Here is a 13,170-nt window from a genome sequence, read left to right as displayed (position 1 = left end):
CATAATTTGCCAAGTGGCTGTGTATGTGACACATCATATTAAATTTCTTTAAACAATAACTCCATTCATCATGCTACTCAATTATTGCCACATGCACACTCTCGAAAAACAGGTCAAGTGACCTGATATTCATGGTTCTCAACAGATTGTACATCCGAGTGAGATGACAAGATCACAAAAATATTTACACGAAGTTTTGAACACAGCAGGAGGAGACAGGGGGCACCCAATCGGCCGACATCATCGTGGAAGCACATATCTATAACGTAAATTATTCACTATTCACCAAACAAGATTGGTATTCACTCTTTGTTATTAAGATCTTAACTATTTTTGGTATTTATATATCCTACATATAGATGGTTACAGAGCAGACATCACCCCCAATAGCTACTCATCCAATATGGACAAAAAGTTCCTCATCTTCATTCAAGCCAAAAGGGTTCTTAGACTCTAGAAGGATAATATACTGCGACTGCCAAAGGCAGTCTTCTCGAGAATACCTCTACTTTTCTTGATGCTTTCCTCTCTCCCTATGTACTGACTCTCCCATCATACTGTAGGGATAGTACTGATTTTATTAACAAAATTGATGGTATATTGTGGCACGAGAACTTTTGGCTTGTAACGATTGATGTGGTATCGTTGTATACCTGTATAAGACACTCTGATGGGGTACATGCATGTAAACATTTTTTCAGGGACAGGTCTATTTTTTTGCATGATCAAACAAACATGCTTTTGGATATGTTGATATTCTGTCATATATATATATATATATATATATTCACTGAAAAAACCATAGGTTTCACACATGTTATAGTTAGCTGTACATTTCACTCGTAAAAAACCAATGAAATTCCACGTTATAGTTAGATCAGGTAACTATAACTTGCGCGACCGCAATCCACAATGTGTCATTTCAGATGTCATCATTGATGTGAAGAGTGATGTCACTGACCATGTCATGAGTGATGTAATATGTGACGTCATCAGCAGTTTATTGTGGGCGCGCAAGTTATAGTTACCTGATCTAACTATAACGTGGAATTTCATTGGTTTTTTACGAGTGAAATGTACAGCTAACTATAACATGTGTGAAACCTATGGTTTTTTCAGTGAATATATATATATATATATTCACTGAAAAAACCATGGGTTTCACACACGTTATAGTTAGGATTTAGCATTTAAAAAACCTTAGAAATTCAATGAAAAAACCAAAGGTTTCACACATGTTATAGTTAGCTGGACATGTCACTCGTAAAAAACCAATGAAATTCCCCCGTTATAGTTAGTTCAGCTAACTATAACTCGCGCGCCCGCAATGCACTGCTGATGACGTCACATATTACATCACTCATGACATGGTCAGTGACATCACTCATGACATCACTGATGACATCTCAAATGACATCACTGATGACATCACTGATGACATCATTCAGAGAATGTGTGTTTTTCAGAAAATTACATATGTTTTATATATGTATAGCTCAAGGTCGATGGAAGAATAAATGGGTATATAAGTGTCTAAATGGATTAATTGATTTTGAAAAATTGATTGTATAACTGACTGATTAAGTGTATCTTAGTGAATACATGGCTTAGTGAGTAATGTTTAAATATGTAAATATCTGTATCAGTCTCTCACTTTGTGTATAAGTGGCTGCATGGGTTGGTGAGTAGCTACATGGGTGTCTATATAGGTTATTAGTTGGTTTTTTGAGTATCAGTGTCTGATGTCTGTATGGTTCGGTGGGGGGTATTACGTAGTGCATAGGTGCATGAATGAATGACTCACTCTTTGTATGTGTTGAAGACAGCATGTGTGCAGGACTCTATGGGTGAATGAGTGTGTGCATGGGTGTGTTAGTGAGTGAATGACTGTCTCAATAGTGTCTCTATGAGTAACTACATATGTTTTAAACTAGTATATGTGACAATTGGTGTATATAAGCGAGTATATGTGAGAGTTTGAGATTGGAAGAGTTCCTGTATGAATAAGTATGTGTTTCTATAAGTGATTGTTTAAAAGACTAAGTATGTGTAAGTTTCCGTAGAAGTAAGTGTGGCGGTGTGTGTATAACTGTATATGCAAGTAAATGGATGTTTGAATCTTTATTAGCATGAGTGACTATGTGTGTGAGTACCTCTATGGATGAGTGGCATTGTGTAACAGGATGTATAGGTGTATGAGTACATATGATGAGTGAGTACATGTATGAGTGACTGTATAGGACTGTTGGTGAATGAGTGGATGTGTATGTGGATCTTAGAATTACTGAATAGGTTGTTGTAACTGGTATTGGTATGTCCATTGTTTTTAAAATTTTAATTTCTATTTTTGAATGTGTGTATCAAAGGTTATAATAGGGGCAGAGGTGGTCTGCCACTCTATCACAAGGATGATGTCATCAGTGATGTCATCAGTGATGTCATTTGAGATGTCATTAGTGATGTCATGAGTGATGTCACTGACCATGTCATGAGTGATGTAATATGTGACGTCATCAGCAGTGCATTGCGGGCGCGCGAGTTATAGTTAGCTGAACTAACTATAACGGGGGAATTTCATTGGTTTTTCACGAGTGAAATGTCCAGCTAACTATAACATGTGTGAAACCTTTGGTTTTTTCATTGAATTTCTAAGGTTTTTTAAATGCTAAATCCTAACTATAACGTGTGTGAAACCCATGGTTTTTTCAGTGAATTTGCAAGGTTTTTTAAATGCTAATTCCTAACTATAACGTGTGTGAAACCCATGGTTTTTTCAGTGAATTTGCAAGGTTTTTTAAATGCTAATTTTTTTATTTTCTTCTATTTTTTAAACATATTTTTATTTTAATTTTCTATCCTTTTATAAAGACTATGGTTAAATTTTTAAAATTCTTTAATATGTTTTTTTTAATATATTTTATAAAATAATCATCTAAAATTTATTTGCAGTACATTTTTTCCTTTTTTTTTTAGTACGCGTACCGTAAGCTTACGGTAAGCGTACGGTTTACGGTACGTCCGTAATTTATCTACGCTGTTTGCGTATATTTACGCAATTTGCGTAGCCGCGCGTACTCTGCGCGGGACGTGTACGCGTGTACGCTACACGCGCACGTTACGCGGAAGTGTCGGGGAGTGACTGTTAAACGCATGCGCGCAAGCGCGTCTTTTTTACGCGCATGCGTACTTTTGCCGTAAGCGTACCGTAAGCGTACCGTAAGCGTACGTTAGGTCATGTGATCATGAAACACAACTTTTGATTGGTTGAAACTACTTTCAGTTCTAGAACTCTCCTACACCACACCCATTCCCCTCATTTCTGCTTGTGATCCCTTAGGAGAAGGAGCTGGGTTGTCTTTGTGATACAACGGCAGAACAGCAGAGCCCTTCTGAGAGTGAGGCTAGCACTAGCAGCACTACCTTGAGGCAGAGAGCGAGGAAACAAAAGACCTCTTATGTATGGGATTATTTTACTTTTCCTGAAGGCCAGCAAAAGGTAAATGCACCCTTAGTAACTTGTAAGCTGTGTCAGCGTGTACTTTCAAGAGGTAATCCTGACAGGAAGTATTCCTTTGGGAATCATACCATGATGAGGCACCTCAAGGATGTACACAAAAGGACACATGCTCGACTTACTGGAGGTAACCCTTCAGTAAGTCAACCAAGCACATCCACAGCAGCTCAGCCTGGACCATCATCTGCAGGGCTGAGTCCTTCTTCTGCAGGTCAGGTGAGCCCTTCATCTGTGGGGGGAGCATCTCCTTTTGCTGGCCCTCTGGAAATTAACCCTCGATTTCTGAGGGTTGATATTCGATGCGCCTCTTGTCATGATCTAATTTGTCATAGGGAGACCAGTGTTTCCCTAGTGAACCTCAAAATAGATCAGCACACTTGTCGCAGAGACTAATTTTCCCAATCTTTCTTTCCTCTGTCCCTGCATGAACACAACGGCTCTTTTAAGAGCCAACCTTATCTTTCATCTTTTTTTTATATATGTTTTTAAAAACTTTTTTTATTTTATTTTTTACCGTACGCATACGGTGCGCGTATTTTTTTTTTTTTTTTAAAAACACTAAAAATCAATTATCACATTACAAGATCTTTGAGAGACTACAATTATTATTATTGACTTACCATACCCACTCAAAAAAATATTTATTCATTTGTTTTTTAAAAAAATTGCTTTAAAAATGGTTCTAGTTTTCGAAAATTTTCTATATCAATCTGAAAAAAAAGAAAAAAGTATTAATATTTTTAAAACATTTTATAATACAGTACACATATTTACATATTTATCAAAAAATATTTTTGCCTTATTTTTGCTGTTTTCAGAATATATTGCATTTCACTATAAATTGTGAAAGCAATTGCATTCATCATTTTACAGCGGGCAAAAAAAAATAACAATCTCAAAGATTGTATTAAAAAAGCCCAGAATCTCTTTTTACTTAAACTTAACATTATAGAAATGCATAATATTCTAAAAAAATATCATCTAATATCAATACTTATTTCTTTAAAATACCGTCTGATATGTTTGTTTCAGAAGTATAATCACAATATTATATCTCAAATAACTCCACATTACATCTGGTTCCATTTCCTTTAGGCCAAATAGTAATTTTAAAATTCTTTTTTGATTAAATTTCCAATGGTAATCCAATAAAATTCTAAAGTTTTATTTGTACAGATCTCACCGATTCTCTGTAACATATTGGTTTCCTAAATATTTATTAATAATTTATTAAGTCCACAATAGAATTGTTTACCTTTCCACATGGCCAAATAGTAATTTAAAAAATCTTTTTTGAAAAAATTTCCAATGGCACTCCAATAACATTCCAAAATTTAAATTGTGCAGATGTTACCGATTTTCTCTAAATTTTTGGTTTTCGAAAGTTTCATTAAAAATTAAAAAAGTCCACATTACAATTGGTTATCTTTCCATTAGGCCAAATGATAATTTAAAAAATCTTTATTTTTGAAAATTCCAATGGTAATCCAATAAAATGGTAAAATTGTTTTGTCCAGATCTTGCCAAGTCTCTCTAAAATTTAGGTTTCAGGAAGATTAGATAGGAATTTGCTAAATCAAAAGGCAAACGTTGCTTAAAAACCAATTGGGAATCATTACACAGTGTCCAGCCTTTTTCACATTTAAGATAAACTGTGTAATGTCCAGAAGTAACAGTAGGTCCTTCATGGAAAATTATTGCAACAGTTACAAAAGTTTTTCCTGAAATTGATAATTGCTGTCCTGTAAACTTCTTTATTAAAGTATCCAATTTTGAACCATCAGCTCTACATCGTTGCATCATTAAAATTACATACTGTCCGTATTCCTTTAAAATTAATGTTGAAAACATGTCAGATTGACACTCACCGCATTGCATGCTATGATTAGCATCTTCAACTAATTTAGCAAAAGTGACTGTTTTAGTCTCTGGCAATGTCAAAAAAATAAACCTTTCATTATCAACATTAGAGCCACATATATTATAACAGTTTTCACAACTATGTTCCCGTTTATAAGAGAGACCAAATAAATTATCAATTGCAACTTCTTCTTCTTCCAGTACCTTAAGAAAAAACATCAAAAATTCGTGTGCATCTTGCTGTTCATTTTGAGAAAACTGTGTTCGTCCTGAACATACATCTAAAAGTTTTCTAATTTCAGTAGCACTTTCTATTTGAGTTTTATCATTACTCAGCTTTTGAAAAAGGAGACTCAGCTCTGAACAGAATCTTTTTCCCTGATTTACTATTATCTGCTCTTGCAAACTTTCCAGATAAAATGCAACATTCAGCACTACATTTGCGTAGCAGTTGACACCAGAGCTATTTTCAAAATGACATCCTACAACCTGTTCTTCTTTTTCCTTACTCTTTTTGCTTGCAATTACATCACTCCTCTTTTTTTTCCTCCTCTGTACATCTTCATCACAGATATTCTCATTTCTCCTTTTACGAGAAACTACACGTTTCTCCAACACAGGATACTGACCTAAATGAGGAGCATAGCTTCTTCTTAATCTATTATACTCCTTTACACAATTTGTATCAGCACTAACTTTTGAGTCATCAAAGTCTATCATGAATAAACCTGATAATGTTTTCACTCGTGACAAAGCAACATATGCCATACCTTCTTTGAACACAGTTGAACCAATGCTCACAAATGCACAATCTACAGTCAATCCTTGAGACTTGTGAATAGTTACAGCATATGCTAGCGAAAACGGAAACTGCTTCCTACGTACATATAAGTCTTTCACAAGCATGAAACGAACTGTACAACGACAAATGTCTTTATCTTCTTCTATCTGATCAAATTTTATTTTTAAACATTCAATTCCATCTTTTTTCTGATAATTAATAAAACCCACAACTCTTCCCATAGCTCCATTAACTAAACCTTTTTCAACATCCAAATTTCTCCTTAAAAATACTCTACAGTTCATGCAAACATATAGATTTTTTTCTAATCCAGCTGTTTTGGAAATGTTCTTCTCTAGTGAATCCAATTTATTTTTCAGTGTGCCTGTTACTGTGACAGTAATTCTTCCATCCTCAATTTTGTCCACTGCTTCTAATTTCCTGATCTCTTCCTTTTCCAATTTCAAAAGCTCCTCATTGAATATTGAGCATTCACGTAGAGTTGGCATTAAGCAGATGATACTTTTGTTTTCTGCAATGTTCTTGTATATCTTCTCTGCAACTATTTCTTCCTTTGGAAATAAATTATGTAGCAGCCGACTCTGTAATGCTTTTTTGCCAACTCCTGTGAGTAGTCCAATTCTGATATCTTTCAGAATACTTCCATATTCTTCATCGCTTGCTTGCCTCATATTAGTAGTAAGTTCCTTGTACTCAAAGAAGGACCAAATATTTGTATTTCCGATGCTTCCCAATGACTTCTTCGTGTCTTCATGTGTGACAGTATTAAACACTGGTTGTCCTTTAACTGGAGTAAGTTGCAAAAGATCTCCAAAAACTATGACGTGTTTTCCACCAAATAACATGTCATAGTCTGTCTTCAGAATTTGCTGCATTCTTAAATGCACAAAGGCAAGCATTAAGTTTGAAACCATGCTCACCTCATCAATAATGAGAACTTGCATCTTCTTCAAGACTCTTGAAACTTCCAAGGATGCTTCTCCAGTTACCTTGTTGTATTGTATTTTGTTCTCATGCTCCACTGGTAACATTAGCAAACGATGTAAAGTGATTCCTTTTATGTTATATGCTGCTAACCCAGTTGGAGCAGTAACCACACAAGACAAAGTAGAATCCGTTTTATGCTGTAGGTAGCTTCTGATGACTTTAATTAGGAAACTTTTTCCAGTTCCAGCTTGTCCGCTTACATACATCCTGATTGGATGAAATGATGTGCATGAGCACTCTTTTTTTTCATGTAGAAATCCGTGATCAATTTTGTTTCTGATCTCTTCATAAATTTGTTGCTGCTCTTCGTTCAGTTGTCTTTCCAAATTTTGTAAGTCTATAAATTCTTCTTGAGCTTGATTCATAGCCGTTTCCACTTCATTCATGGCTATTGATGCTTCATTTTCAACGATTGGTTGTCCTAGGGGATCTTGACTGAGTGTTTCTGAACTTTGGCTGTCCTGAGAACTGTCTCTAGCTATTTCTGCTGCAATTGTAGTTTCCTGTTCAATTTCTTCATTTAACATTTGCAGATAACTTGAGAATGTACTGCATTGTATGCTGTCTTTGCAAGCATTAAAAGAATCTTCATAGCTTTGAAATTCTCCCAGTAGTTCATCCTCTGTACGCCATGGTTTAAACAGCTGTAAAAGAGCCAAGTAGTAAAATTCCTTCTTGTCAGTAGTGTCGCAACTCAGCTTCCTGTGATTTATCAAACTTCCTTTTGTTTGCTTCACCAAACATCCTTCCTCACCAATGACTTTATATTTTCCATTGTTGATGTCTTCTGCGGCTTTCCGTGAATAAATGTAGTTCTGCAGCACTTCATAGAGACACATGTTCTCCAGATGTTGACTTCTCTTGGGATAATATGTGTCCAACATGTTTGATTTCAAAATATCTGTACTTTCTGGGTCATTCTCGGCCAAATATTCAATTTCTCCAACAGATTTCAGTACCCGATTTCTCATTGCTGCAAGGCCTAAACTTGCCCAAATTATTCTTCTTGACTTCGAGTAGAGACTTGCAGAAGATAACCTATCTGAACATTCGTAGGATCCAATTTCTCGATGCGATAACATCTTCAAACTGAAACTGTACAGCTTCTTACTGACAGTCTTCTCGTGAGAAATCTCTTCCCACATTTCCTTCAATTCTGTTTTTTCTGATTTCGTAATGTAAGACGTTACATATCGAGCAACAGCAATGGAATTGTCAGCTACATACTGTATATCCATGTTAGCGTTCCACATGGATAAAATGACTGGGTTGTAGTCATTTATATTTTTTGATTCTTCTTTTCTTTTAAGATTGTAGGTATTCTTAGGTGATTTTCTTGTGATAGTATGTCTCACAGCTGACATAAAACTGTTTACTCTTCCATTTGAAAGAACAGGTCTAGGAAATCCAAATCGACATTTAGTGTAGTATTTATCTTTGCTCTTGTATTTCCGTCGACAGTATTTTCCACACCGATGACTTTGGAAACGTAAAACTTGCTCCTTTAACTTTTTCTCTTCTGTGCTTTTTGGTATAGCACATGTTGCATATTCTTCAATGTAAGATAACACTGCTTCATCAGTATCTGTTCCAAACTTTGGGGCATCCTTGATCCACAACAGCATATGAATATGAGGAGCACCTCTTGCCTGGTACTCTTTTCTCCAAAAGAAATCTACTACTTCTCCAAGAGGTGGATTTTTTTTATTGCAGATGAAGGACATCATAGCCTCAAATCTATGATTGAAATATCTGCAAACATTAACCGGATCCAATGAGCACAGTTCTCCTGCTGTCTTGTATTCGATGTTTTTAATGTTTGAATTTGCCTCTCGTAGAAAATCCAGTAAATCATCCCAAGCGTACTCGGCACAGCTTAGTGTAACGAACCATGTTGGTGTTCCTAAATTCCGTAACATGCATTTTAATTCACCATGGCGTCGGTACCAATATTCATTTGTCCCACGCTGACAAGCCATCAAATTGATCAGTTGTGTTTCCAAATGATCATCTCGGTGCTGCACTTTCTCCATAAAATCCTTAGCAGACACATTTTGTAAATGTACTCCACTTTTTAAAATGTGATTTACTGCATATGATAATGCAGACAAGTCGCTTTCAAATAAAAGATGGAACAAATAAGGAATACTTTGTCGAAATCTGGGATCTTCAGCATATAGTCTTGTAGTCCGATACTCAGAAGCTGGAATCTGTTCCGGACGTTCATCGTATCGTCCTCCTTTTCCTTTAGGAAACAGCTGGGGAAAACATCGAGCTTCCAAGCTCTCCTCCCATACACTCACGGGAGTTCCTTTTGCTTTCTTCATCTGAAAGAGATCAATATTGTCTCCCATAACTTCTTTTGAATGAAGAGGATGTATGCTAAAATGTTCATAAATTTCTTCTTCCTTTGACTTGTCCACTTTTTCAATTTGTCCAGTTGGTGTTTCTGTGTCTTCTTGTAAATCTTCTTCTTCTTCTTCTTCTATATAAATTGATTCATACCATTTGTTATTCCTTTTCAAATACAAATTTGCTCTTTGTACTTTCCGCACATCTACCAGCTCCTGCCAAATCTTCTTATTCTTTGTAGGTACACCATTAACCAGAAAAATTTATGGTTCAGTTTCCAAAGTATCCGCATCAATAGTTTCCATATTTTTTTTCAAATCCAAGGGCAAATACACCACTCTACCTTTTAAACCTCTCAGTAAATCTGAAGGAGGTAATTTACCAGTTTTGGGCTCCATACGTACTATGGTCTGGAACGGATGAACACATTGAATGAGTATAGACTCATATGTATTTAATTCAGAAAGTTCAGCAGGAATAGCATCCAATTCTAAATTATTATGTACAGCTCTGGTCGGCATTCTATTTTCCTCTAACTTGTTGTAACAGTATTTACAAATACGCTGATCTTCACCCAAATCAAAAAAATTTTCAAGAAATATATATGTGGCAAAATCCTTCCACTTATAATTATCTTCATTTTCACTCTTTCTGTAGAGATCAACATTCCTGGTTTGTTTTCTATAATGAGTTCTGCGGCAACAAATACAAGTAAAATTTGGTCTTTCATTAGAGATTATTGCAAATTTTGTTATGTGATCATTAAATGTGTTACTTACAGAGGGTTCTACATTCTCTTCCACTTCTTCCTCATTTACTGTGTCCTTCTCTGCACTGTTTTGTTCAGGACCAAAGTAACAAAACTGAATTTCATCAACAACCTTCTCTACATCTGATACCGTTCCTCGGAACAGAGCCCTATTCAATTCATTTAACTTTATTGCTGGACTTTTGGCAAAATACAACCGTCTCACAAACTTTCTCATTTCAGTATGATGAACAGCCAGCATCCTAAAATGATGGAAAACACTATTACACACTTTTCTAGATAGACAAGCCAGAGAATGACCCTGCAAACCAGTATTCTCTCTCACTCTGCATGGATCCAGACTTTGAAGCACCTTAATCTTCTGTTTTATACTTTTTTTACTATATTCTCTTAGAAACTCACGAAATTTGTCAATAGATTCCTGACGCACAGTGCAAATACTACTACAATTCCAAGTGTACACTGGGGCTTTAGGACGTCTCCCCATAGCCTCATCTGCCATCACTTGTACCTCATCTCTTGGAACCATTATCTCCTTCTCCATTATGCAACCATTTTTTCCTCTGGTGTCAACTGCATGCAGCAAACTATTACTTTGAAAATAGCTCTCTTCATTAAAAAAAGGTTCACTACTTGAACTATGCATCCACTTTCCTAAAAACACTTTACAAAAGTTTGTTCTGTTCACTACTCTTTTCCTTTTGCTATGTGATTTCAGTACATTAACCATTTTGTCTAATGTACGCATCCTATTCAAAATTAAAATGAATAGTTTCCTTTTTAATTCTAATGCCTTTGCTGCAATGGCTTCAATTTCTTTTTTTCTTTTATAAAACTTAGTCTTCTGCTTATATTTCTTCACATCCTTTATCAAATTGGACATAACTCTTCTCTGAAACATTTTTCTACGTATCTCTTTAAACGCTGTTTTTCTATTTATGTAAATCTTTTCAGTTGCAGAAGGTATATTTGCATTAACTAAATTCTCAATTTTTTCCTGTCCTTTTCTTTTCAAAACATTCTTTCCAGTACAGACATTTTGTACATTTTTCATTCTTTTGAATATATTTTTTAGAAATTGTTTTTTCTGCTTACCAGAAGATTTTTTCTTTTTCCCAACATGAGCATCTTCTACTAACTTTGGTCCTCCAGTTGTCTTCAAATATAGTTTTTTTTGTGAGTTTTTTGAACTCTGGATTTTGTAGGCATCTTAAATTTTGTTCACTGCTCTTTAGCAATACCTGAAAAAAACTAAAAAAAAATTCCTTTATTTTATTTAAATATATTACTACATTTCTTTTCACAATAGTCACAAAACGTAATTTGTTTGCCAATTTGAAAACACACTTATTACTCTTTTTTTTGGCAAGTGATAATCACTTTTACAGACTGACACATTATAAATCCAGTTTTCAGATTTTTTTAAAAGCACATGTCCAGACTGCTTTTTCAGTCCACCACCATGTGTATCCTGGGTGACTGCCTACACTCCAGCAAGGGCAACCAGCCTTAGTGATGCTGAATGTATTTGCATTACAGACTGAAACCTCAAACCCCACTCGCTTGTAAATACTGTGCATGATTATACATGGAAAGGAGCTGGGTGTGTGCTAAGAGTCTGCTTCTGCACCAAAAAATCGCTCCCCCTTTTTCCTACTAATGCAACTGTGAAATCACCAGAGCAAAACGCAATAAATCTCTGCCTGTAATTCCTATTTGCACACAGAGTCATGTTTTCACATTAGTCACAAAACGAAATTTCTTTGCCAATTTGAAAGCACACTTACTGCTCTTTTTTTTTGGCAAGTGATAATCACTTTTACAGACTGACACATTATGAATCCACTTTTTAGATTTTTTAAAAAGCCCATGTCCAGACTGCTTTTTCAGACCACCACCATGCGTATCCTGGGTGACTGCCTACACTCCAGCAAGGGCAACCAGCCTTAGTGATGCTGAATGTATTTGCATTACAGACTGAAACCTCAAACCCCACTCGCTTGTAAATACTGTGCATGATTATACATGGAAAGGAGCTGGGTGTGTGCTAAGAGTCTGCTTCTGCACCAAAAAATCGCTCCCCCTTTTTCCTACTACTGCAACTGTGAAATCACCAGAGCAAAACGCAATAAATCTCTGCCTGTAATTCCTATTTGCACACAGAGTCATGTTTTCACATTAGTCACAAAACGAAATTTCTTTGCCAATTTGAAAGCACACTTACTGTTCTTTTTTTTTGGCAAGTGATAATCACTTTTACAGACTGACACATTATGAATCCACTTTTCAGATTTTTTTAAATGCACATGTCCAAACTGCTTTTTCAGACCACCACCATGTGTATCCTGGGTGACTGCCTACACTCCAGCAAGGGCAACCAGCCTTAGTGATGCTGAATGTATTTACATTACAGACTGAAACCTCAAACCCCACTCGCTTGTAAATACTGTGCATGATTATACATGGAAAGGAGCTGGGTGTGTGCTAAGAGTCTGCTTCTGCACCAAAAAATCGCTCCCCCTTTTTCCTACTAATGCAACTGTGAAATCACCAGAGCAAAACGCAATAAATCTCTGCCTGTAATTCCTATTTGCACACAGAGTCATGTTTTCACATTAGTCACAAAACGAAATTTCTTTGCCAATTTGAAAGCACACTTACTGCTCTTTTTTTTGGCAAGTGATAATCACTTTTACAGACTGACACATTATGAATCCACTTTTTAGATTTTTTTAAATGCCCATGTCCAAACTGCTTTTTCAGACCACCACCATGCGTATCCTGGGTGACTGCCTACACTCCAGCAAGGGCAACCAGCCTTAGTGATGCTGAATGTATTTGCATTACAGACTGAAACCTCAAACCCCACTCGCTTGTAAATACTGT

The sequence above is a fragment of the Triturus cristatus genome, chromosome 5_1 (assembly GCF_964204655.1).
Source record: "Triturus cristatus chromosome 5_1, aTriCri1.1, whole genome shotgun sequence".
Lineage (NCBI taxonomy): Eukaryota > Metazoa > Chordata > Amphibia > Caudata > Salamandridae > Triturus > Triturus cristatus.
This window is presented reverse-complemented; position numbering follows the sequence as displayed.